Source organism: Manis pentadactyla, chromosome 6 (genome assembly GCF_030020395.1).
Source record: "Manis pentadactyla isolate mManPen7 chromosome 6, mManPen7.hap1, whole genome shotgun sequence".
NCBI classification, from domain to species: domain Eukaryota; kingdom Metazoa; phylum Chordata; class Mammalia; order Pholidota; family Manidae; genus Manis; species Manis pentadactyla.
In genome coordinates, this window is record NC_080024.1 from 105,888,824 (window position 1) to 105,914,290 (window position 25,467).

A 25,467-nucleotide genomic window follows, 5' to 3' on the forward strand; every position below is an offset into this window, starting at 1 on the left:
TATTTCTTATTTCAATTGCAGGAAATTTATATTAATCACTAGCATTTTCTCTGAAGTAAATATTCAATCTGATTTTAACTTAGACTAAGTCTACTCCTTATAATTAAGTGTCTCTCTCCCTTCACCCAGTCAAGCTCCACATGAAATCAGAATAAGGATAATTTGGGCACTCTCTCCATAATGTGAGAGCAGATAAATAGGGAAAATGTTAAGAGCCCCTCGACAAAGTCAAGTCACAGCAGCCAGGGTGAGAGAAGACTGTGACAAGTACGCATGGGCCAAGAGAAGGTTATTTATGCAAAAGGTGTCCCCACCCCTTCACCCACCTTCTGAAATGAAGCAAGGGGTCAATGCTCACATCTCTGTATCAGATTCAACCCAGGAAATAAAGAACACAAAACCCATTTTATCCCTACCTTTGGCCATGTATTAATAAAATAATATTTCTTAAAATGAATTTTTGAAAGAAGACTTATTTCAAAGCTTTTGAGTGTTCCAATTCTAATGGCAGAACATCAACAATGAAATCTACCCAGTTACATATAGGGATGGGGTGAAATCTATTTTTTCCTTACAGCTTTATAACAATCGTTGGTGATCAACCAATGGGGTAAAACTCTTTAAAGTACTTCTGAGTAGTTACAGGAAAAATAAATGATACTGGGTCAGGGGATTTTCAGAAGAGGAATTCATGGACCAAAATCACCTAAATTGAAGGCTAGCTATAATATGCACTATTGGGGACAATTTTTTTTTTAGATGATCTATACAAGAGTTACCACAAGCCTAAGGTGTCCAGGTATAGATAGGAAATACTTTGGATAATGGGTGTGCCAAGGGGAAAATCTCTAAGGCTGCACGATGGGTTCAGTTAGAATACACAAGACTAAATGGTAAAGATTAACAACTATTTTCTTACAACTTGTGAGAGAGACAAAAATTTGACAGAATAGATCATCATCATTACAATAAAATAAAGTTATACATTTGCAGCCTTTACACCCTTTTCAAAAGTTCTGCTCTCTCATTTGTTCTGTGTCTTTAGGATTATCTTGCCATATGTTGATGACCCCCAAATATCCATATTGTCATCATCACTGCTCTTGGCCTCAGAGTGAAATCTAAATTGATCTCTAGCCATCTCCTCATAGATGCCCTACAGACATGTCAGTCAAGGAGCCTCACCCTGAATGAGCTCCACATCCTGCTCATACCACCTTCTCATTCACCTAGGACTGAAGCCTAAAAGTCATTTTGCAATCCGCATTTGCTCAGCGGACACACCTAAGGCCTCTCTGCTCCAGCCTCTCTTCTCCGTCACTTCTGCCCTGGAAGAGGCTCCTGCCTACCCTTTCTGGTTGGTCTTCTCGGCATCTCTCTCCCCCCTCCATTCACTCCTACCCATAGCAACCAAGATTTGACTTCCCTTAACATGTATCTAATGACATCACCTTCCTTGAAAAGCCCAAAATGGTACTCTCTACACTATAGGATAATATAAGCACAGCATTCAAATACTTCATGGTCTGGCCCCAACTTCCTTTTCCAACCTTATGTCTCTCTGTCTCTCTCTCCCTCTTGCCTTCCTGCCCACATACATTACTCCCAGCCACATTTGCTTTTCCCCTAACATACTGTTACTTGTTTCACATCCATTCATTTGCATAAGCCCTTCCCTGTGCTCAGAATGCTCTCTCCTTAACATGTGTCCACCTGGAAAACCACAGTTCATGCTTTAAGACCCCTGTAAGCATACCTACAAACCTTCCTAGACAAGTGTACACAGATTTCTCTGCCCTGGACCCCCTCAACACAGCATGCTGAGCACATGTCAGCATGGACTATGACCAAGGATATACCTGTGGGTCTCCTCCATCAGGTCATGAGTCCCTTTGGAAAATAGGGCATATTTCCCATTCATCTTTGTACCCACATCCCCTGCAGAGTGCTCGGTGAAGTTCTGTATGTGTGTGTTAAGGATAAATTTCATCACAAACAGTTGGTCGCGTTGCTTCTTATTCTCCCCACTGCTCCTCTTACAACAATAGCTTCTTTGTCTTGGTGACTGAGAAGCATCTTCATGTGCTTTTGAAAGCCAAGGTTTGCTCAGATGAAGACAAGCTTCTCTATCTTCTCACATATTCATTTTATTTCTTGATCTGATGGGCATTTTATGCACTAAAAAAAAAAATGGAAGCAATAGTAGGTAGGCTCATAAGAGTGAACCTACCATACCACACAAAAAGCACTGCAATGATTCGATACTATAAAAATATGAAAACCTTCCTACTGCATATGATCAGAAGTCATTCCACTGAAAACCTTACAGAATTCTTATCATAAATAATATATTATTATCCTTTAAAAGGTCACAATTTAAAATGTTTCCAATTTTCAGGAAAAATAAGAGCCTGATCAGAAATTTTTCCATTTTTCCATTTCTTTACATTTCCTGACAGTTTCCCATATCAGCTGCCCAGAGCAACTTACAGGCCAGGCCACGTGGGTTTTTCTTAGAAGCTGATTATCTGGTCCTACCTGAGTCTTTTCTAAAGAATAAAACTTCACTCAAAAAACATGCACTACAGTCTTGCTATACTGAAGTATAGCTCTCAGTTCTATTCCGTCTTTTACTTCCCATTTGTAAATCTTCTAGTCATAAATGGTCAACCTCTATCCTTCAGTACACCTTTTTTTCAATTCTTAATGGTGTCTAATCGAAAGTGTGCTTTAAAACTTAAGTTTGGGGAGTTAATTTTTTTTTTAGTGGATACCCAAAAGAACTAAAAGCAGGGACTCAAAGAGATATTTCGACACTCATGTTCACAGCAACATGTCAATAGCCAAAAGGCAGAAGTGGCCATCAATAGGCAAATGGATAAACAAAATGAGGTATATGCATAAAATATAATATTATTCAACCTTAAAAAAGAAGGCAATTCTGATACATGCTGCAACATGGATGAAACTTGAGCACATTACGCTAAGTAAAGTAAGCCAGTCACAAAAACACAAACACTGTATGATGCCACTTACATGAGGTCCCAAGAGTAATCAAATTCATGCAGACAGAAAGTAGAATGGTGGCTGCCAGGGGATGGGGGGAGGCAGAATGGGGAATTAGTGTTTAATGGGTAAAGAGTTTGAGTTTTTCAAGATGGAAATGTTCTGGAGACAAATGATGGTGATGGTTATACAACAAAGTGAATGTACTCAATGCCACTGAGCTGTACACATAAAAATGGTTAAAACACACAGTTTTCCATAGAAGCTGTACCATTTTTCATTCCTATCAGCAGTGTACAAGGGTTAAAAATTCTCCATATTATGTGTATTTTGCCATGACTTTTTTAAAACGGAGAACATATAAGAGCCAAAGATTAAAAAAAAAAAAGGTAACTCACTTAAATATGACAATCTTAAGTTAAATATCACAATAACAAGTTCTTTTCATGATGACTCGAAAGCACTCTTAAATCTCGCAAAGCACTAAAAAAACACTTCAGAAACCCACCTGGACCTGTGAAAAAACTTTTTCTGATAAGATTCAAGAATCTCAGCACATTTTCTCATTTTTAGTAAATCAATGGGGGTGCAGAGAGACAAGGAATGAAGTGATGAGATGTGCGGTAGTTGCCAGACTAACCCTGCAGGCAGCAGGCCTCCCTGCACAGTCCCTTTACTAGGTAAATGCAGTTTACCACAAGTCTAGAAATAAAGCAAGCCAAAGCACCATATTCTTGGCATATAAAAGAACACGTAGAATATTGGAACAGAACAGAACCTACAAAGTGGGCAGAAGCTTTAGAATTCTTAAAAATTAAGTGTAGCTTCAAGTTGTAGAATGTTTAGGATAAGTCCTCCCCACCCTAATACTTCTTCTCCAAAGTGCCTTACCTTCTGCCCTGGAAGAGACAGAGACAGTTGTAAATGACAGGCCCATCCACACCATGGCTTCCCTGCTCGTCTAGCTACATCTGCAGTCTCCTGCTCCTAAATGGCATGCAGCCCGAACAGCATGAGCGCCACTCCTGACCTAGGCACAAGTGTCTAGTGTCCTCACCTAGTGTCCTAGGCGCTCTCCTACATGAATGTTTGGCAGTCGCAATGCTTTGTGTTTGTAAGCTATTTGTACACTTATTCGGTGATCCTGTCTCCCAAACAGGATTGGCCCAATCAGACTGAAAGCACTGAGGCAGAGTATCGCTGGGCAGCCCCAAAGCCCACAGCATGTGAAAGCTGAGATGAAGTACTCATTACCTGAGGTTTCCTCACCATCCTCTCGACAAGTGTGTCCCAAATTCCTTATCATAATCCCCAGATACAGAACAATGTGGAGAACCATGGAAAGCAGATCCCAGGAAAAGAAGGGGAAAACTGTGTATTAAAGATCAGGCTGAATCCACACAGCCCCAGACACCTGTGAGCAACAGGCATCTCTCCCAAGCACTGGGCTTGCAAAGTCAAGTAACTATCTTCGAACAGCCTTCAGCAGGAATCGTTGCCAACACAAAACCAAATGTTATATGAAGTTCAAGAAGAAAGCCTACAAAGAGAACCCCATTAGGTTACACGATTTATATCTGGAGCCCTCTCCTCCTCTGCCTGACCTGTTCAATCCTGTTGACATCTCCCTCTGCCCACACTCATTATATTTCCAAAACGATTTTTCCAAGCTAAATGAACTTCTTTTCTCATGCTCTGCTGCAAATGCTCTTAACCCTTTGTGGAGGTCAAAATTTTACTGAGAATCCTATCAAAGCCTTGGCTTTCTCTGCAGGAGCAGGCACAATTTCAAAGAATTCACATTATGCCCTGCTTCTCCAGGGGTTAAAAACCTCTGTCTCAACAGCTTTGCAATTCCTTTCTGCACTGAATTTGAGAAACACTGGCAACCTACCTACATTTGTAAGAATTATGTAACTAACGTTCCATAGGACTCCTTCTGAAGGGGTGGCCCATCCACTTGCTGATATCAAGACACTCAGGGGAAGTCATCTCATCTCACATAGGCTCAAGAGATTCAGCCAGTCTGACACATAGCCACCCTGAAGGACAGTCCCTCCCACATCACCATTGCTCTCCCAATGACCACCCCCGCACATGTACCAATGTAACTTAGTGGAAACCGCTGTGACTCAGTCTGTTACAACTGGCATCAGTTGCCAGAGGCAAGTCATAATGAGAACCTGACCTTGGTAAGCACATTTTACACTTGAATTCTGTTCATCCGGGTGACACCAAGCAGGGGGCAGGGAGGCAGGAAGACAGACAGAAATGGTGCCAGAACATCCTGCCAGGCACTGCCCCCCCACCGGCTGCAGAAGCTGCCTCCTCCACCCAGAACGACCAAGCCCACAAAGCCAAATTTTTGCGCCACTGCTGAGAATCCCATAAAAAGCAATGCTATTTCTAACCTCCTGCACCATGGAAAAATACACACACCACCAAGCAACCCAGAATTTCTGAAAGGTTTATTTTTAAACTCTTCCCCACACCCCCTACGCTTACCTCCCCCACAAAATTTTTAGGTGGAAACTTTGTTAGCTTTTTAGCAGTTTGACACTACTGTGCTAGGCATCGACTGATAAAACTGGTATCGTGTTTGATTTTAAAGAGAAACAAAAAGGTGTTTTTCTGATAAACTCTGAAAGTGTGCTTTAAAGAGATAATATAGTCTAAAAATATTAGGACAGAATCCAACAAATAGGCAAAGAAAAGTCCCAAGCTCCCAGGCCACAGACAGAAAAGAGAGAGGAAACAAGTTTCTCTTTCCAGCCTCTAAGAGTGGTATACCCGCCTTCTGGCCTTCCTGGTTTTTCCTAAAACGTGGCACACAGCATCCCTGATGCCCTCGCTGAGTTTTGATTTTCCTCAGTGCCACTCTTAACCCTAAAGTTGAAGAATGAGGGAAAAGTAGTGAGACAGAGCTCAGATCTGAGTCCCCTGATGCTGCACAGACCTGGGGTAAGCAGGAGGGAGGGAAGAGGAGGAGACAGAAGGTGGGAGGTGAGAGCGCCTGAATGACAACCCAGAAACTCTTTTGGAACTCAGAGCTAGTCTGTGTGGGACCTGCCCCAGGACCCCTTTCAACAGGAACCTTGGCACCACTTCCCCAAGGACAACCTGGGGGTCAGAGAGCATGGGCCCACTGCCACCTGGCTTCTCACGCAGAAAGGAAGTCTCCATGCGGCCTCTGAACAATCCTCACCTCACTTACACAGATGCAGAGTTTAAATCCTCCTTCAAGTTAGGAAACCCCCAGCACAAGGTGCTCATTTACACCACAACTCTTAATGTTTGCTTGATCATATTTTCATCTACTTTATTGTACAGTGCCAAAGACAGAAGTGAAAAAAATAAGCATTACTTTATTTACCTACATACTAAGGTAACATTTCTCCCAGCACTACCAATCCTCTCTGAGTTACCTTTAAAGTTTAAATTTAACAAAAAGACAGGAAGTTCAGGGCAGAGATACATCATCTATTAAGGTTATTTTTTAATTGCTGGAGCATCTCCCCACGGGGACCACAGGTCTCAGGCTGTCAGACTTTCATATGGCAACCTGGCCTTCACCATCCACTTCAGATCCCTTAAGCTTCCTCAAGGATCCCAAAAGAGAGGTAGGATTTTCCCCATCTGAACCTTTCTCAAATGGGCTGAAAGCCAACCAGATCTAAGTCTGAGGTTTCATGCCGTCATGAAGAGGTAAGAAAACGGTTCTTCACCTACATTCCAGAGGCAGGTGATCCACACCAGAACTCCACCTCAGCTCGCTTTTGCAAAATGCCTCATGAGCTTCCTCAGCAGACCCCCTTTGTCCTGAACAAGATGAGACCCATGCTGCTTCTGCTCGCTCTCCCTCTGATCCTGCCAGCACAAGGTCCTTGGGGAAGAGCTAGTATCTGGATGGAAAATGACTGATATTTCATTGAACTCCTAGTGTACACCAAATACTGAATTAGACAGTTTCACAATAATTTCACAAGATAAATATACCATTTGAAGATAAGAAAATCTGAGATTCAGAGAGTTTAGTACTTGCCAAAGTAACAAAGTTAAAAAAAGTGGCAAGGACATAATTTGAGCTAAAGGCTGTGTTTCTGACTACACTTTACAAATATGATATGGCAAAGAAACATCTGCCTGCCTCATTTATGAAAGAGGTCAAAAACTTAAAATACACTTAATAATAACCCTAACATGGGAATCTAACCCTATTTAAAATCAAGTCCAAAGGAATCTACTGTACATTAAGACAGGCACATTCTGCAGTTAATGCGAAAATCCAGACCTCCTTGGGCCTTCCCAACCAGGTAGACAGAGTGGTAATGCCACCTGTCCATCTTATCAGCACTTAAGAATTCTCAGGGTTCAGCTGTGAGTTTTAAGGGGTAGAATTTTACAAGTAACAGAGCAAATATAAATTCCAGGACAGTCAGCTGAAACAACCTATTTTAGAGGTGTGAAAGTTCTTACAACACCTCAGAATCCAAGTATATGCTTGAAAATGACCTGAGAAACACCAAGTGACACACAAGTTCTGAAGACAGGGACCTGTTCTTGAACCGCTCTGATGTTCAGAGGGAGTAATATGGCTCTGTATTTAATTAAAATCCACATACAGTAACATAGTCAAGAAAATGTTTTCTATTACCAATTTTGAAAGTTGCTTGAAATAGCTGTTGGATGAGGTTAAGCCCACATATGGGGAAAAATTGAGTACTTATACAATTTGCAAGAATTACTTCTACTTTCATCAAAATTTTGTGAATCAAACTGCTCAGTGCTTAGGGATACAGTCAGTGGTGTGTTCGATTACCCAGTAAAATTCTACTAAGACAGTACTAGTGTTCGGAGGTGGTCAAAGCTGCCTGTGGCTGAGATGACAAAAGGCCCAGCATTCCTCCAAACTCCCTTTGGTCCCAAGACATGGGAGGTGCTACTGCCCACTTCAAGCTGGTGATGGGTATGCCACAATATGGAAGAAAAATAGCACAGACTATGGATGAAAAGTAGCACAACTCATCAATGCTCAGCAAGCAAAAGAAGATAAGGGATCTTGTCAGTAATAAGGAATCATAGGAATGAGAAGTATTTCCTCAGTCACTAAACATCCAAAAGACACACAGCCTGAGTGCTTGCCTTGAACGCTCACCACCCATCCTATGAGAGGGCTTCAAGTTTTCAGATATCTGGTAGTAAAGTCTACTGAAGAAGGAAACACATATGAACTACACACATGCAGCAATACAGAGGAATTGCACCCAACATTGACTCAGAGTGCGGTTTGTTACATACTGTGTGCTTCTTAGCACTTAAAATTTAGGAAGGTTCCAAACTGTGAAAAGCTTTTACATTTTAAATGTAAATTCAAGGGCCTGTGTGCCTCAGTAAGGAAGCCCATCAAAGTCCATCTGATTCTCCAACTGCCTCACCTACTTCCAATAGCAACCACAAATACAAGGCTTGGATATGCTCTGACAGAGCCTCCAAGAGGAATATTCATCAATTCATTTCATTTGACAAAAGTTTTATTGAACTTCTCTATGTACCAGGCACTGTTTTAAACACCAGAGAAAAAGTAAGTGGAAGGGAGGAAGAGAGGGATATTCTTGCCCTTATAAAGCTTACATTCTAGTAAGAGATTTGGCATAAAAAATGAGTCATGCCTGGCACATTAAGAATTTAGGAAAAAGGTGCACCTCATATTTAATAGAATTCCTCACTTTCCTAAAGATTCTCATGTTCCTTCATTGTTTCCCATAGCCTAGTAATCAGGACAGGAATCACTAAGCTTACTTAAAAGTTGACAAAATTGAGGCACAGAGAGAGAAAAAGGCATGCTTAAGGGGCAGAGCTGGAAGAGGGCAAGATGAGGCAGGGCAGAATACTCCTGGTACCTTCCTGACACCTTCAACAACTATCCCCCACCAGGACTAGCTCCAAATCAGGCTTTGGGTCTGAGGATGTCCAGAGGTGAACATAACACATAGGTGTCATCTGAGCTTCTATTTCCAGATACACCAAGGCCCAGCCATTTACACCCCACCCTCCAAAAAGAAACACACAGGCACACAAACATAAAACCAAACACAGCAAATTAGGAGACCAACCCCTACCTCACACTAAGGCTACATGTGCTACCAATACAGGGGAAGAAATCTGCCCACTTGAAGTCACAACAGCTGAGGGGGAGAAAGGACCTGGTATTTCTTTAGTGTGTGCTATCTCAGGTGCTCTACTGAGTATTGTGGTTCATCCATTTCTCATGCCAATCCCATTATTATCCCCATTTTATGAAGTAGGAAACAAAGAATTTACAATGAGAAATAAAGAATTCCATTTCTCACTAATCTTAAATGTTTTTTAAGTATCTGGCCATCAAATACTCAGGCTCAGTAATAAATACAAGTTGAATAATGAGATTATTTTCTTCAGTAAATCTAGAAATATGTATTTTATATACATTCACAGCCCACTGTGAATATACTCATGTATTAAGCAAAAAAGAAAAGTCCCATGTAATAGACAGCTTTTGCACCTAGAAGTTTGTACGACTTTCCTGGGAGGAACACCATCTCACAATGGTATTGCTGTAACAAGCTCTGCTTCACAAACAGTATCAAAGAGAAGAGTCTTCAGTTCTGCTCACCGTTTAAACTGTATGAAAACTGATGTCAGCTCTTGAAAATGGTCTGATCAGAAGACAGCAGTCTGGTGTTACAAATATAAGGCTTGAACTGCTGAAAGGAAAGATAGCAAGTTTCACTGAACCATTTCTTGGTTTCTCTTATCCATCCCCTTCCCCAAGCTCCAAAAAAATATTTAAGGACTATCACAATAAAAGGAACAAATACCAGACTAAATAAAGTGAGAATACAAAGACAACCATCAAATAATAAAAAAAAGGAAGAGAGAATTATAGCAAAAAATCTGGGGTAAGGGATGTGACTGAACTAGGGTCAGCTCTCTAGCAGCCACAGGGAACTGAGTTCTCATCACCCAAGCAAAGGAGAAACAGTTGTTCCTCCGAATCCCCAGACCTTTTCCACCAGTAAGGGGCCAAACAAATAATGGACAATGTCCTTATTAAATTTGGGTTTTGTTTTGTTTTTTTATATTAAAGGCATCTTAAGTATGGCAATGAAAAGAGCATTTTCTTTCTTAATCCAAATTGTCTTGTGACCACACAGATCTACCCAATACTCAGCTGAAAGGAACGCTGGCCCAGTGGCATCTTTTTCCTCCTATGAAATACACATCTAACTTTGGGGAGCAACACTAACCCCTGCTTAGTGAGGACTTAGCTAAGGTAGCAACATCCGTGATTCTGTCTACAAGGCTGCCCTAAACCCTGTTGGTAGAATGTCCTCCCATTTGGTTCTCCAAGACCTTGTCCAGTTCCAGTTCACACAATCTACCACCAGCATCATCCCAACTTAATGAGCATACTGTGTGCACCACGCCATCCCAGGGAACACCGGGTGACTGCCTCATACCTTACAAAGGCATTTCAGGTAAACACATATGTCAGGTGAGCTCTGCCTCAGATACCACCAGCATCTCTCAGCACCCAGCCAGCCAATGTGTAGGATTACACTCCTGTCCAAGGTTGAATGAGCCACCATCTGTGTAGCTCATGTGCTGCAGTGCACTCTCCAGGAGACTTGTCCCTCAAAGCATGTTCCTGCCATATGTCACTCCTGAGTCATCAGCCAATGCTAAGACATCAAATAAAATAATGCATCTAACTCCTGTGAGAGTCTTGCAGAGAAGAACACCCAAAATACCTGGGCCAAACACCTCGTGGTTTTTATGTAACTCCTTACTATCAATAGTGTGAATCCATGGATATTACTTTCTCCTCCTGTTATCCATCTACTCAGAGAAGAAAACAATTCACTTCTGATTTTCCAGATGATAGTTTTTATTACTCAACTGGGACTGCTCTCATCAATCTTTCTAGGATTCAAATGCTCAAATTTCTTGGCAAGAGAAGTCAGTGGAACAACCAGAAATGTACTGTGGTGGGCAGAATTCTAAGGTGACCCTCCAGTGGGTCACACTTTTTTTTTTTGTATCATTAATCTACAATAACATGAAGACCATTATGTTTACTAGGCTCCCCCCTTCACCAAGTCCAAGTCCCCCCGACATACCCCTTCACAGTCACTGTCCATCAGCATAGTAAGATGCTGTAAAATCACTACTTGTCTTCTCTGTGTTGTAGAGCCCACCCCGTACCCCTGCCACATTATAGATGCTAATTGTAATGCCCCCTTTCTTTTTCCCACCTTAGTCCCTCCCTTCCCACCCATCCTCCCCAGTCCCTTTCCCTTTGGTAACTGTTAGTCCATTTGTGGATTCTGTGATTCTGCTGCTGTTTTGTTCCTTCAGGTTTTCTTTGCTCTTATACTCCACAGATGAGGGAAATCATTTGGTACATGTCTTTCTCCGCCTGGCTTATTTCACTGAGCATAATAGCCTCTAGCTCTATCCATGTTGTTGCAAATGGTAGGATTTCTTTTCTTCTTATGGCTGAATAATATTCCATTGTGTATATGTACCACATCTTCTTCATCCATTCTTCTACTGATGGACACTTACGTTGCTTCCATTTCTTGGCTATTGTAAATAGTGCTGCGATAAACATAGGGGTGCTTCTGTCTTTTTCAAACTGGAGTTCTGTATCCTTAGGGTAAATTCCTAGAAATGGAATTTCTGGGTCAAATGGTATTTCTATTTTAAGCATTTTGAGGAACCTCCATATTGCTTTCCACAATGGTTGAACTAATTTACATTCCCACCAACAGTATAGGAGGGTTCCCCTTTCTCCACAACCTCGCCAACATTTGTTGTTGTTTGTCTTTGGGATGGTGGTGATCCTTACTGGTGTGAGGTGATATCTCATTGTGGTTTTAATTTGCATTTCTCTGATGACCAGCAATGTGTAGCATCTTTTCATGTGTCTGTTGGCCATCTGAATTTCTTCTTTGGTGAACTGTCTGTTCAGCTCCTCTGCCCATTTTTTAATTGGATTATTTGTTTTTTGTTTGTTGAGGTGTGTGAGCTCTTTATATATTTTGGATGTCAACCCTTTATCGGATCTGTCACTTATGAATATATTCTCCCATACTGTAGGATACCTTTTTGTTCTACTGATGGTGTCCTTTGCTGTACAGAAGCTCTTCAGCTTGATATAGTCCCACCTGTTCATTTTTGCTTTTGTTTCTCTTTCCTGGGGAGATATGTTCATGAAGAGGTCACTCATGTTTATGTCCAAGAGATTTCTGCCTAAGTTTTTTTCTAACAGTTTTATGGTTTCATGACTTACATTCAGGTCTTTGATCCATTTTGAATTTACTTTTGTGTATGGGGTTAGACAGTGATCCAGTTTCATTCTCTTACATGTAGCTGTCCAGTTTTGCCAGCACCATCTGTTGAAGACACTGTCATTTCCCCATTGGGTATGTCCATGGCTCCTTTATCATATATTAATTGACCATATATGTTTGGGTTAATGTTTGGAGTCTCTATTCTGTTCCACTGTTCTGTGGCTCTGTTCTTGTGTCAGTACCAAATTGGCTTGATTACTGTGGCTTTGTAGTAGAGCTTGAAGTTGGGGAACAAGATCCCCCCCCACTTTATTCTTCCTTCTCAGGATTGCTTTGGCTATTTGGGGTCTTTGGTGGTTCCATATGAATTTTTGAACTACTTGTTCCAGTTCATTGAAGAATGCTGTTGGTAATTTGATAGGGATTGCATCAAATCTGTATATTGCTTTGGGCAGGATGGCCATTTTGACGATATTAATTCTTCCTAGCCAAGAGCATGGGATGAGTTTCCATTTGTTACTGACCTCTTTAATTTCTCTAAAGAGTGTTTTGTAGTTTTTCAGGGTACAGGTCTTTCACATTCTTGTTAGGTTTATCCCTAGGTATTTTATTCTTTTTGATGCAATTGTGAATGGAATTGTTTTCCTGATTTCTCTTTCTATTAGTTCATTGTTAGTGTATAGGAAAGCCACAGATTTCTGTGTGTTAATTTTGTATCCTGCAACTTTGCTGAATTCCAATATTAGTTCTAGTAGTTTTGGAGTGGAGTCTTTAGGGTTTTTTATGTACAATATCATGTCATCTGCAAATACTCACAGTTTAACTTCTTCTTTACCAATCTGGATTCCTTGTATTTCTTTGTTTTGTCTAATTGCCATGGCTAGGACCTCCACTACTATGTTGAATAACAGTGGGGATAGTGGGCATCCCTGTCTTGTTCCCGATCACAGAGGAAAAACTTTCAGCTTCTCGCTGTTCAGTATGATGTTGGCTGTGGGTTTATCATATATGGCCTTTATTATGTTGAGGTACTTGCCCTCTATACCCATTTTGTTGAGAGTTTTTATCATGAATGGATGCTGAATTTTTTTGAATACTTTTTCAGCATCTATGTAGATGATCATGTGGTTTTTGTCTTTCTTTTTGTTGATGTGGTGGATGATGTTGATGGATTCTTGAATGTTTTACCATCCTTGCATCCCTGGGATGAATCCCACTTGGTCATGGTGTATGATCCTTTTGATGTATTTTTGAATTTGGTTTGCTAATATTTTGTTGAGTATTTTTGCATCTACATTCATCAGTGATATTGGTCTGTAGTTTTCTTTTTTGGTGGGGTCTTTGCCTGATTTTGGTATTAGGGTGATGTTGGCTTCATAGAATGAGATTGGGAGTATTCCCTGCTCTTCTATTTTTTGGAAACCTTTAAGGAGAATGGGTATTATGTCTTCTCTCTATGTCTGATAAAATTCTGAGGTAAATCCGTCTGGCCCTGGGGTTTTGTTCTTGGGTAGTGTTTTGATTACCGCTTCAATTTCGTTGCTGGTAATTGTTCTGTTTAGATTTGCTGTTTCTTTCTTGGTCAGTCTTGGAAGGTTGTATATTTCTAGGAAGCTGTCCATTTCTCCTATATTTCCCAGCTTGTTAGCATATAATTCTTTGTATTTCTGTGCGTTCCGTCATGATTTTTCCTTTCTCGTTTCTGATTCTGTTGATTTGTGTTGACTCTCTTTTCCTCTTCATAAATCTGGCTAGAGGCTTATCTATTTTGTTCATTTTCTCGAAGAACCAGCTCTTGGTTTCATTGATTTTTGCTATTGTTTTATTCTTCTCAATTTTATTTATTTCTTCTCTGATCTTTATTATGTCCCTCCTTCTGCTGACCTTAGGCCTCATTTGTTCTTCTTTTTCCAATTTCGATAATTGTGACATTAGACCATTCATTTGGGATTGTTCTTCCTTCTTTAAATATGCCTGGATTGCCATATACTTTCCTCTTAAGACTGCTTTCGCTGCATCCCACAGAAGTTGGGGCCTAGTGTTGGTGTTGTCATTTCTTTCCATATATTGCTGGATCTCCATTTTAATTTGGTCGTTGATCCATTAATTATTTAGGAGCATGTTGTTAAGCCTCCATGTGTTTGTGAGCCTTTTTGCTTTCTTTGTACAGTTTATTTCTAGTTTTATAACTTTGTGGTCTGAAAAGTTGGTTGGTAGGATTTCAATCTTTTGGAATTTACTGAGGCTCTTTTTGTGGCCTAGTATGTGGACTATTGTGAAGAATGTTCCATGTGCACTTGAGAAGAATGTGTATTCTGTTGCTTTTGGATGTAGAGTTCTATAAATATCTATTAGGTCCATCTGTTCTAGTGTGTTGTTCACTGCCTCTGTGTCCTTACTTATTTTCTGTCTGGTGGGTCTGTCCTTTGGAGTGAGTGGTGTGTTGAAGTCTCCCAAAATGAATGCATTGCAGTCTATTTTTTCCTTTAATTCTATTAGTATTTGTTTCACATATGTTGGTGCTCCTGTATTGGGTGCATATATGTTTATAATGGTTATATCCTTTTGTTGGACTAAGCCCTTTATCATTATGTAATGTCCTCCTTTATCTCATTACTTTCTTTGCTTTGAAGTCTATTTTGTCTGATACAAGTACTGCAACACCTGCTTTCTCCTTGTTGTTTGCATGAAATGTCTTTTTCCATCCCTTCACTTTTAATCTGTGCATGTCTTTGGGTTTGAGGTGAGTCTCTTGTAAGCAGCATATAGATGGATCTTGCATTTTTATCCATTCTATTACTCTGTGTCTTTTGATTGGTGCATTCAGTCCATTTACATTTAGGGTGATTTTTGAAAGATATGTACTTATTGCCATTGAAGGCTTTATGTTTGTGGTTACCAAAGGTTCAAGGTTAGCTTCTTTACTACCTTACTGCCTAACTTAACTCCCTTATTGAGCTGTTATAAACACAGTCTGATGATTATTTCTTTCCCTTCTTTTTCCTCCTCCTCCATTCTTCATATGTTCAGTGTTTTGTTCTGTGCTCTTTTTAGGAGTGCTCCCATCTAGAGCAGTCCCTCTAAAATACCCTTTAGAGGTGGTTTGTGGGAGGCAAATTCCCTCAGCTTTTGCTTGTCTGGAATTGTTTAATCCCTCCTTCATATTTAAATGATAATCATGTTGGATACAGTATCATTGGTTCAAGGCCCTTCTGTTTCATTGTATTAAATATATAATGCCATTCTCTTCTGCCCTGTAAGGTTTCTGTTGAGAAGTCTGATGATAGCCTGATGGGTTTTCCTTTGGAGGTGACCTTTTTTTTCTCTCTGGCTGCCTTTAATAGTGTGTCCTTGTCCTTGATCTTTGCTATTCTAATTATTATGTGTTTTGGTGTTGTCCTCTTTGGGTCCCTTCTGTTGGGAGTTCTGTGGGCCTCCATGGTCTGAGAGACTATTTCCTCCCCCAGTTTGGGAAGTTCTCAGCAATTATTTCTTCAAAGACACTTTCTATCCCTTTTTCTCTCTCTTCTTCTTCTGGTACCCCTATAATGCGGATATTGTTCCTTTTGGTTTGGTCACACAGTTCTCTTAATATTGTTTCATTCTGGAGATCCTTTTATCTCTCTCTGGATCAGCTTCTATGCATTCCTGTTCTCTGATTTCTAGTCCATTAATGGCCTCTTACATCCCGTCCATTCTGCTTTTAAGTCCTTCCAGAGATTGTTTTATTTCTGTAGTCTCCCTCTGTACTTGCTCCTTTAGCTCTTGCATATTTCTCTGCAGATCCATCAGCATGTTTATGATTTTTATTTTGAATTCTTTTTCAGAGAGACTGGTTAGGTCTGTCTCTGCAGATCCTCTCTCAGGGGTTGTCTGGACTCTTTTGGACTGGAGTCAATTTTTCTGCCTTTTCATGGTAATAGTGGTGGCTGTAGGCAGGTTGCAGGTGTGTCAGCTGGGAGAAGAAAGTCCTTTCCTGCTTGCTGGACGTCTTGCCCTTCTCTGCTGCCTGTATCGGTTACCCGCACTCCTGGAGCAGCCACCGGGTTAATCCCCTAAGCTGCTGTGGGCAGGGTCTCCATCAGAGCAATGCAGAGCCCTGCAGGGAGTGGCAGGCACGCCAGTAGCACTCCTCCACGATAGCGGCACCCCTGCTGGGCAGTTGTGTTCCATCAGCGGCCTTTGGGTCTGGCCCAGGCGGCTATGCGTTGGGCTGGGATTCCAGTCGGCTGCTGGGAGCACAGCTGCTCCCTCTGGCACCGCTGCAGGTACGCCCAGGCCTCTCCCGTGCCCCTCTGGTGCCACTGCCGCTAGCATGTGCAGGCCGCTCCTGGGCCATTCGGTCACCGCTGCCGCGGGCTCATGCAGGCCTCGCCTGGGCCCCTCTGGCACTGCTGCCGCCGGCACGCGTGGGCCACTCCCGGGCTGCTCAGTCATCGTCACGGAGGGCTCGCCTCGGCCACTCCTGTTCCCCTCTGGTGCCGCCCCCCAGCGCGCACTCCACTCTCCCACTACTGGGCTGGTGTGTCGGGATCCCCGCCAGTTGCGGGAACGACTGGCGGGCAGCTTAGTGCTGTGAGGGGCTTCAGAGCTGCGCTGCTGCCCAGGGAGTTAGGGCGCCTAAAGTTCCCTGGGATTCCCAGCTGCTGGCCAAGTGTGCCGGGACGACTTCGTCTAGCTATGGGGTCCCTGTCTCTTTAAGACTTGCAGAAAGCACTCGCTTTTCTTTTGTCTCAGGGGCACCAGTTGCGGGGACCTGCCCGTAGGTTTTGCTTTTCCGTTTCTCTAATATCCAGCACCCTGTGCACCATGTGTCTATGCTCGTGGTGTGGATTTCTAGAGCTGGTTGTTTAACAGTCCTGGGCTTTCACTGCCTCCCTGTTCTGACTCCTTTCTTCCCGCAGGGTTCTGGGGTGGGAGGGCATTTGGGTCCCGCCTGGCCGCGGCTTGTATCTTACCCCCTTCGTGTGATGTTGAGTTCTCACAGATGTAGATGTATCCTGGCTGTTGTACTGTATCCACTGGTGTCTCTTTTAGGAATAGTTGTATTTATTGTATTTTCATAAATATATATGTTTTTGGAAGGAGATTTCCACTGAACTACTCACGCTGCCATCTTGACTCCACCCCCCAGGTCACACTTTTTTGAATATAATCCTTCTTCTTGAGTGCAAGCAGAACCCATGCCTTCCTTCTAACTATGAGAATACGGCAAGAGTAATGAGATATCGCTCCCTTGAGCAAGTTATGCTATGTAAGACTCCATCTCAGCAAACTAGAGAGTGACAAGACTCCTTTTCTGGCTCTGAAGAAGTGAGCTGCCATGTCATTTATGACAGGGCCTTTGAGGGGACCACCATGGCAGGGACTAACTGCAGGGGCCACTGAGAACAGCCCTCTGCTGACAGCCAGCAAAGAAACAGGAACATCAGTCCTACAGCTACAGGGAAATTAATTTCAACAACAACTTGAATGAGCTTCTTCCCCACTCATACCTCCAGATGAGAACACAGCCAGGCCAACACCTTGATTTGCAGCCTTCTAAAATCCTAAGCAGAGAACCAGCTAAGCCATTCCCAGACTCACAACCCATAGAAATGTGAGATAATGTGTTGTACTTGGTTTAAACTACTAAATTTATGGTAATTTGTTATACATCATTCAATATAAATTTAATTTAGTGATTAATTAAATGTGGGGGTATATAAAATACATATGTATATATTAAATGTGTACATAACTGATACATCAGAATAGCCCTCCCTACCTGCCTCATTGATTCACAAGTGAAAATTCATTTCTCTGACTTGACAATGAGCTCCTTGTAGGCAAGAACCATATCACCTTCACCCTGACATCCCCAAAACCTTGAAGAGTATGTGGCGTATGAAAGGCCTTTAACATATTTTTAAAAGGAGACAAATTAAAAGAGTTATGATTTATCAATCTCTAGTTACTATAGTAAGGCCAAAGCAACAGAATTCATGCAAAGCTCAGAGCCTCAAAATTAATTTCAGAATAGGTGAAAGACACTTAGCCTCATGCTCTAACCCCTCAAATAATGAATACACAATTTCTCCAGTAATGGTTATTTCATTTTAGCTATGACCCAGAGTCAGTGCTTAGAAATGCTGCTCAGTAGTTACTACTTTTGCCAAATATCCTTGCCACTTCTCTGGCATTTAGCTATCTAACAGCTGAAGGTTAAAAACAAAAAATCCCCTAAGAAATTTTCCAAATTAAGAATCTGTGGCTTGTTTTTAATTTTCCATTTGTATCAGTATTTCATTCCAACCAAATTCTTGTAGGCAAGATTTCATTTAAGCTCTGTTTAAAAGTTGAATACAAAAATACATTCAGTTTCTGCTACACTTAGGAGATAAATTAGTGTTTTTTATTACAAAGAAGATTATGACTAAAGTTTTGTCTATTTTAGATTTTGAAAGGACTGGTTTAGTAAAAGAGATATTTTAAAACATTCAAATCAGTCAAATTACTTAAGAAAATATGAAATAAAAACCTTCATTCATTACAGAAACCTATCACACCCTCTTAAAATCTATATTCAGGATCTTATTATATATTCCCACTCCCTCATAAATCACTCAAGAAACCTGAACATTCTCTCCACGGTCTATCCCCTGGTACTTGGCCTCTCATACAGCAGAGTTCTCACACTGAAGCCAAAAAAAACTATAAACACCAGTTCCATGACATACAGGCAGAGAATTTCAATAAACTCACCTCTTCTTCTCAGCAAAATGTCAACTCTCTTGGGCCCATCTCTATGTGTAAAATTAGCCAATGACCCATAACAGGGAACTGGAGGGGTCACTGAGCTGACCCATCCCATAGCAGAGGAAGAAGGCCCAGACATAGCCCCCACCTAGCTCCCTCTATCCTCAGTAAGTGCACGCCTTTTCCATAATCTTGTAACACAGATCAACACAAAACCCAGTGCTTCAAAGAGAGAAGACAGCACATTCACATCATGACTCCACAAAGGAAATTAAGCCTTCCTAAGAAGGATTCACTCAAGAGCAAGATACTGGAGAGAATTAGCAAGCATAGGCACTCACAGAAGATGCTGGCAGAGTTCCTCACATACATACCACACCCCGCTGTTCTAAGCATTTGAGGAATTCATACATGGCTTCCAAAGTGATAAAGTGGGTCCTGTGGAGATGGGATGATCTCACTGGCCCCAAGCCATCTCCTGAATGCCATGGCCCTGACACATTTCCGCAGCTGACACAGCACTGTAGGTTCAGTGGCTGCAGTTTGGGAACCATAAGCTGGTGAGAGGCAGAGTGTATTCCTGAAAAGTAACATGCAGCAAGGTCCCCCTTGTACCAAGGGGATATACAAGTGGCAGAAGACTGGAACTCACAAGGGAAACATATTTATTCTTTACCTTCCCAACATTCTCTCTTTTTCAGATAAAGGAAGACATTTGTTCTGGGACAAAGGTTGAGAAAGAAACCTGGTGGCATGCGTCCTCATTTTCTCTGAAATAGAACTGGCTCCAGCAGGGGACTGGGTCCTGTGAAGGGCAGCCATTTAACACAAGGACACCTGGAGACAAGAGGAGAGCTCCTTCCTGGAAGTTATATGTTGAGGCAGGAAAAAACACAAAGCAGCAGGTAATATATTTTAGTGTTATAGAAAAAGACTAAGGAAACTAGAAAACAGAGGTTTCCATCCCAAAACTATTACTACTTCACATCATTTTTTCAGAGAAGTTGAGGCAGTTTCCTAAGGATGGACCCCAACACTCTCACCGCAGAGGCAGTAACACACATAGATATTTTGTGGGTATATGTTCACAGATGTTAAGATGCATGTGTGCTTTCATCCAACCTATAAGTGCTGCAGTTTTGTTTTATAATTTTCTTTCCTGGGGCTGAATCACTTCCAGGTGAACTGATGCCTGAGTCTGTAAGAAGATACTGACCAGAGGTTTGTCTTTGTGGCCCAAATGCCCAGCACAAAAACGATCTGCTGCTCAGCTAGTGAGAGCTGAGCTGGGTCTGGGGAAGGGTCCCCCCACCCCACCAGGGGGCACTCCCTGCAGAGTCCAGGGGGAAATGCAAACCACCCTCTGTAAAGCTGATGGGCATGGGCAGAGTGGCCGCATGCAGCCGCTGCAGCCGCCTGGCCGTAACCAGGAGTTTGACAAGTTGTTTCTTAAGGCATCAGCAACCATTTCATCAGTGCCTTTCAAAATCGAGTTACACACAGAGAGATGGCAGCTCTGGCCAACTCCCAGCGGACACTAAAGCCCACCGGGATAAGGACAGGGATCTTGAAGACACGCGCAGTCTGTCCACTGTCTGGCTTCCTTCTAGAAGAGTTTTGTTTGCAAAATAGAAACGAAGGGCCTCCTCAAAGCAGGTGCAACAGTTAAACAGTTCCAGTCCGCTGCCAGGAAAAAGAACAGCACAGTAAGGGCTGCAGCGGCACATCCTATCTTCTGGAGAACAGAGGGCTGGAGAAGGGGCCTCTTCAAAGCCCCTGACAGGTGGGGGAGGCGTCCAGCAGACGATGGCAGTCCAGGCGGCTCCCACAAGGCCTCCCAGATCTGTGCCAACAGGGCAACGGAGGCCAACAGACCTTCAAAGTCCCCAGGCCACAGCCCTCCCACCCTACCTCGCCTGTCAACCAAGAAAATCTCCATCAAAGCAGAAAGTCCTTCTGCCTAAAGCTAAAGAAGAGACAAGTTTTCTGTCTCCCCTGTGTTCTGGCTTGAGTTCTCCAGCTTGCTAAGTCAGAAGCCCCATCGCCTAAGCTTTATAAAGGCCAGAAACATCTCCAAGGAAACTGGGTCAAGACCGCCCTCAGGCAGTGCTACACCACGGACAGCACCACAGCGAACGTGGTCGCCGCAGTCCTCCCGGGAAGGCTACGCAGCCCCCAGGGAGCGCACGCACACACATGCACACAAACCCAGGGGCGCACAGGCTTGCGCACGGGCACACAGAGACACACAGTTTCACAAAAGGCATGCGTATGTGCACGCTAAAGGACTCGAAGATCATTAATATGGGATGCTTCAGGGATCCTAAGAGGAAGTAATGTTTCAAAGTATAAAGGGAAAAACTATTTTACAGACCTAGAAAGAGTGCCTTAAGGAAACAAGGAGAAAGAGGATTTCTGTTAAGTGACATTCAAGTCCAACAGTTAATCATTTCCTAGTTATTGGCAAACTTAAAGAATGAAAGACAAACAACACCACCTCCACAAAGACCACAAAGTACTTGAAAGGAATGAAAAAACCTGACAGTGACTGGAAGACATCAAGATTCTTTTTTGCTTAAGCAAGCAGGACAGTCTCCTTTCCCATGCATCCTGGAAGGGGTTCTCAGTGTCAAACTACAGTCTTTAAAGCACAGCAGCACACATCCAAATGGGGATGTTACCTTATCTGTTACAAGCCGCAAGGGCAGTCAGTCAGCGTGGCAAGAACTCCACGAGCATGTCCACTGGACGGTGTTAAAGAGCCCTGCCCTGGTTCAAATCCAGCCCCACCATGGGCACTTCAGGGTCTCTCTCTTGCAGGTCATTGCAGAGAGTTAAGAGACAGTAGGTGCCTTAATATTTTATGGTAAATATTACTATAGTTAGACGATATAATGAGCAACATTGCTTCTGATTGAGAAAACTGGCTACTAATACATTTCACTCATTCTAGAAGGACCTCTTCCCAAAAGACCTCAGGATTACCTCACTTTCTGCAGGCCTCCTCATTCACTTGCCATACTATTCCAGGCCATCTGCACATTCCCACTCTCAGGCTTACTTAGGATTCCCCCACAAGAATACCAATCCTTGAGGTCAGGTCTCATATTTTCTGTGTTTCTTACACAACCTACTCCTTTCCCCACCCCACCCCCCAACCATACATGTATCACCACATCTGGCATTCCCCAGAATTGCAGCCTCAGAAGAAGACTGGAGGCAAATGCCCATTTTTACATCTTACAAGCTCTCACACTTGAAGAGCTCAAGCACCATCCTCTGGTGTGAGGAAGAAATTAAGGAGCACAGCGGTGCAGGCTGTTGACCTAGTGAGGCAGGTGGGTCAAGTCCCAGGAGGCACAGACCTGGCATCTTGCCTCTACCACCAGAACACTAGCTCAACCATTGGCATCCGCTCATCAGAGAGCCCACCTCATAAGACAGAGCAGTTGCCACTGGCCTTATAAACATCCTAATGATCCTCCTATCCTACCACACAGCACTGGGCCCTGGGGCCTCAACAATCCTGTCAGACAGCAAGCAAGCCACTTCAAGACACAGTCCGCACACCCAGGATTCCAAGCCCTGGTCCAAGCGTTCTGCTCTCTGCTCTTTCAGACCTCCCGTTTCCCCACTTACTTAATTATAACCATAAGAAATCAAACAGATAAAGATACTCAGGCATCTTGGTCATTCATTAATAGTAAGAACCATAAAGCTAACATATATTTGCTCAGTGCCCAGCCTGGCTCTTTATGCATGTTATATCATTTAATCCTCAGAGCAATCTTGTATGGATGTTATTTAGTATTCTCAGTTGACAGATTTCTAGAGAAATTAGAAAACATAAATGAAAACTTAAAGAACAGAGTCTATAGATTTTAGGTGATGTGTCCAGAGTCACACCACTATTAAGAGGCAAAGCTAGGATTCGAACCCTATTCTACCTTCCAAGCAGATGCACACAGGAATCAAAACAAATGGCTGTCATATGAAGTAAAACAGCTTAGGTATCAAAAAATGAATATGCTTTGTTTTTGGGAATTCCTTTGAAAACTAAAGTGTATTTTTGTCCTAATATTATCTTCAAAATCAGACTTGATTATGGCACTGGAAAGAGCAACAAGTCATTCACCAGCAAGCAGATTCTTCCAGATCCTTTCAGTTATTTCTGTGAACACTCCACATGCAGTGACGAACACAGATGGCATGGAACCATGCTGCAGACAAGAGCCCTGACGACCAGAAACTAACACAGCGTCAGGCCACAGCCAGGACTCTTCAAGAGCCGTGGCAGACACAGTCCCAGGCAGGGGAAGCAGCAATGTTTTTGAAGACCCATTATGTCCCAAATTCCTACAATATACTATCAGAAAATAAAAAGGACCTAAGGTGTTATTTCTCTGAAAATATTGAATATGAGAAACAAGACAAACATAGTCTGTGCTGTGTGTAAAACATCACAACTGGTTTTCGTAAGCCAGAGATAAAAATTATTAATGTTTTATTGATCTCTATTAATGTTTAACTTTAAATATAAACCCAACTCTACACAGAGAGCTATTTCCATGTGCTGAATCCCTGGTACTATGAGGGAACAAAAATTAAATGCCAGGAAGAGATCAGAGATGTCACCATGTCATGTGAGACGGAATGAAGAAACTCAAGTATGTCAAAATCCACACTTGAACTCACCCAAACATGCAATCTGCCAGTAGGCTGTATGAGAGCCCGCTAAGTGCCAGATGTGATTCCAGGTGCTGAAGGACATCAGTGAGCAGAACAAGAGTGAACAGTCAAACAGTAATGTCAATGGGTAGATGTAGTACTTTGCTGTGTGGAGGAGAGCTGTGTGGAGAGGCGAAGCAGAGCAGGGTGGAGGACCACCAGTGCAGGGCCCAGGGACACAGTGTCGCAGAAGACTCGCTGAGAAGGTGGCATCTGAGCCAAGACCAGACAGAGGCGAGGGAGTGGACACATGGGTGTCTGAGGAAGGGTGTTCCAGGGAGAGGTTAAGGAACAGGAAGCGGGATGGCTGAAGAGTGAAGGAGGGCTAAATTATTAGGAGACAAGGTCAGTGAGGCCATGGGGCTCCCAAGGGCTTAGAAGCAATTGTATGAACTTGACTTTTACTCAAAGAGAAATGAGGATCTACTGAAACGGTCATACATTCATTCAACAAGGATTTATAAGATGCTAAACATACTAAGCCCTGTGCCAGATGCTGAAGACACAGGAAGAGGAAGAAGGTTAAGAAGAGGCAGAAACCACACTCTTCAGCCTTCATGGACAGTTCAGACCTTCATTCCACAGTCTAAGTAATTGAGAGTCTGCACCAAGCCTCCTGTGGGAACCTGGAAACAAGCATTTTATGGGCTCAAAGGATGCCTTTCAATCCTTTACTTACACATAGACGCTGAGCAATTACCATGATACCACCACAGATACAGAAGATGGTCTAGATCAGCAGTGAAAAATCAAATTAGTTCAAAATTATGGTAGTGTTGAGTATACATCATTGGATTCTAAGTATTTAAATATATTGGTGGTATTATGATAGCTCTATAGGAACTACAACGGTTTAAAAATCATAATACCCTATTTCCCAACATCTCTGAAGAGCAAAATGACATATTTCCTTGTCGTTTTCGTAAATTGTGCCAGTATTAAACATCTATGCTTGGTCTTTCTCTTCCATTAAATTACACAGACTTATGGTTTAACACTTCCTCTGTAATTCTTCCATTATACTAGTCATTTTGTACTTTCAAACATTTTACTGCAATATATATGTGTGTACATACATACCTATATATGCATATATGTATATTGCATTGCACATATATCAAATATGGTGAGATTATTAAATATCTGTATCACATATATAACTTTTTTTAAGTTTCTAAAACAACACTTAGCCTTACTAAGTGAACAACATTCTACCTTTTCTATTGCAGATCACTTTTTTAGTACTGCTTGTGATCTACTAAAATGATTTCATATCTGCCAGTGAGTTGTGAAGAGCTGTGAGCTGCAGTTCTAAAACACTGGTCAAGGTGTTTTAATACTTAAGTTACTTAACACTCTTAAATAGTTAAGGCACTTAATAACTAGTAATGAATTAAAAACCCCACATTTGTAACAACATAAACTGTCCCCACTTTGCCCACCTACCCTCTGAGCCTCTAGAGAAGGACATGGTATAGTCTACTAGGGAAATTATAGGGTAACCGGAAGGACTATTGTTCACAGCACAGCCACCCTGGTAAGATGCACTGACTTATCAGAATGTAAAAAGGAGCTAACTATTCTCTGCTGAAGCCAAATAGAACACAACCCACCAGCACTATCTGTGCACAAACTTTTCAGATAAAGTCTGAAATCCAGC

At 42.2% G+C, this 25,467-nt stretch overlaps 1 protein-coding gene across 20 annotated transcripts in view; it reads right to left on the reverse strand.

The window, feature by feature from the left end:
* Positions 1-25,467, reverse strand: part of LDLRAD4 (low density lipoprotein receptor class A domain containing 4) — a 514,307-nt gene that overhangs the window by 444,816 nt on the left and 44,024 nt on the right. For 13 of the 20 annotated variants that reach the window (XM_057504014.1, XM_057504013.1, XM_057503991.1 and 10 more), the window contains exon 2: positions 9,659-9,749. The exons of 3 other annotated variants lie outside the window; for them this stretch is intronic. The gene's annotated coding sequence lies outside the window, so the exon portion shown is untranslated. The remainder of the gene's footprint in view (positions 1-9,658; positions 9,750-25,467) is intronic. 4 more of the 20 variants (XM_057504000.1, XM_057504003.1, XM_057503999.1 and 1 more) reach the window with 1 other exon arrangement.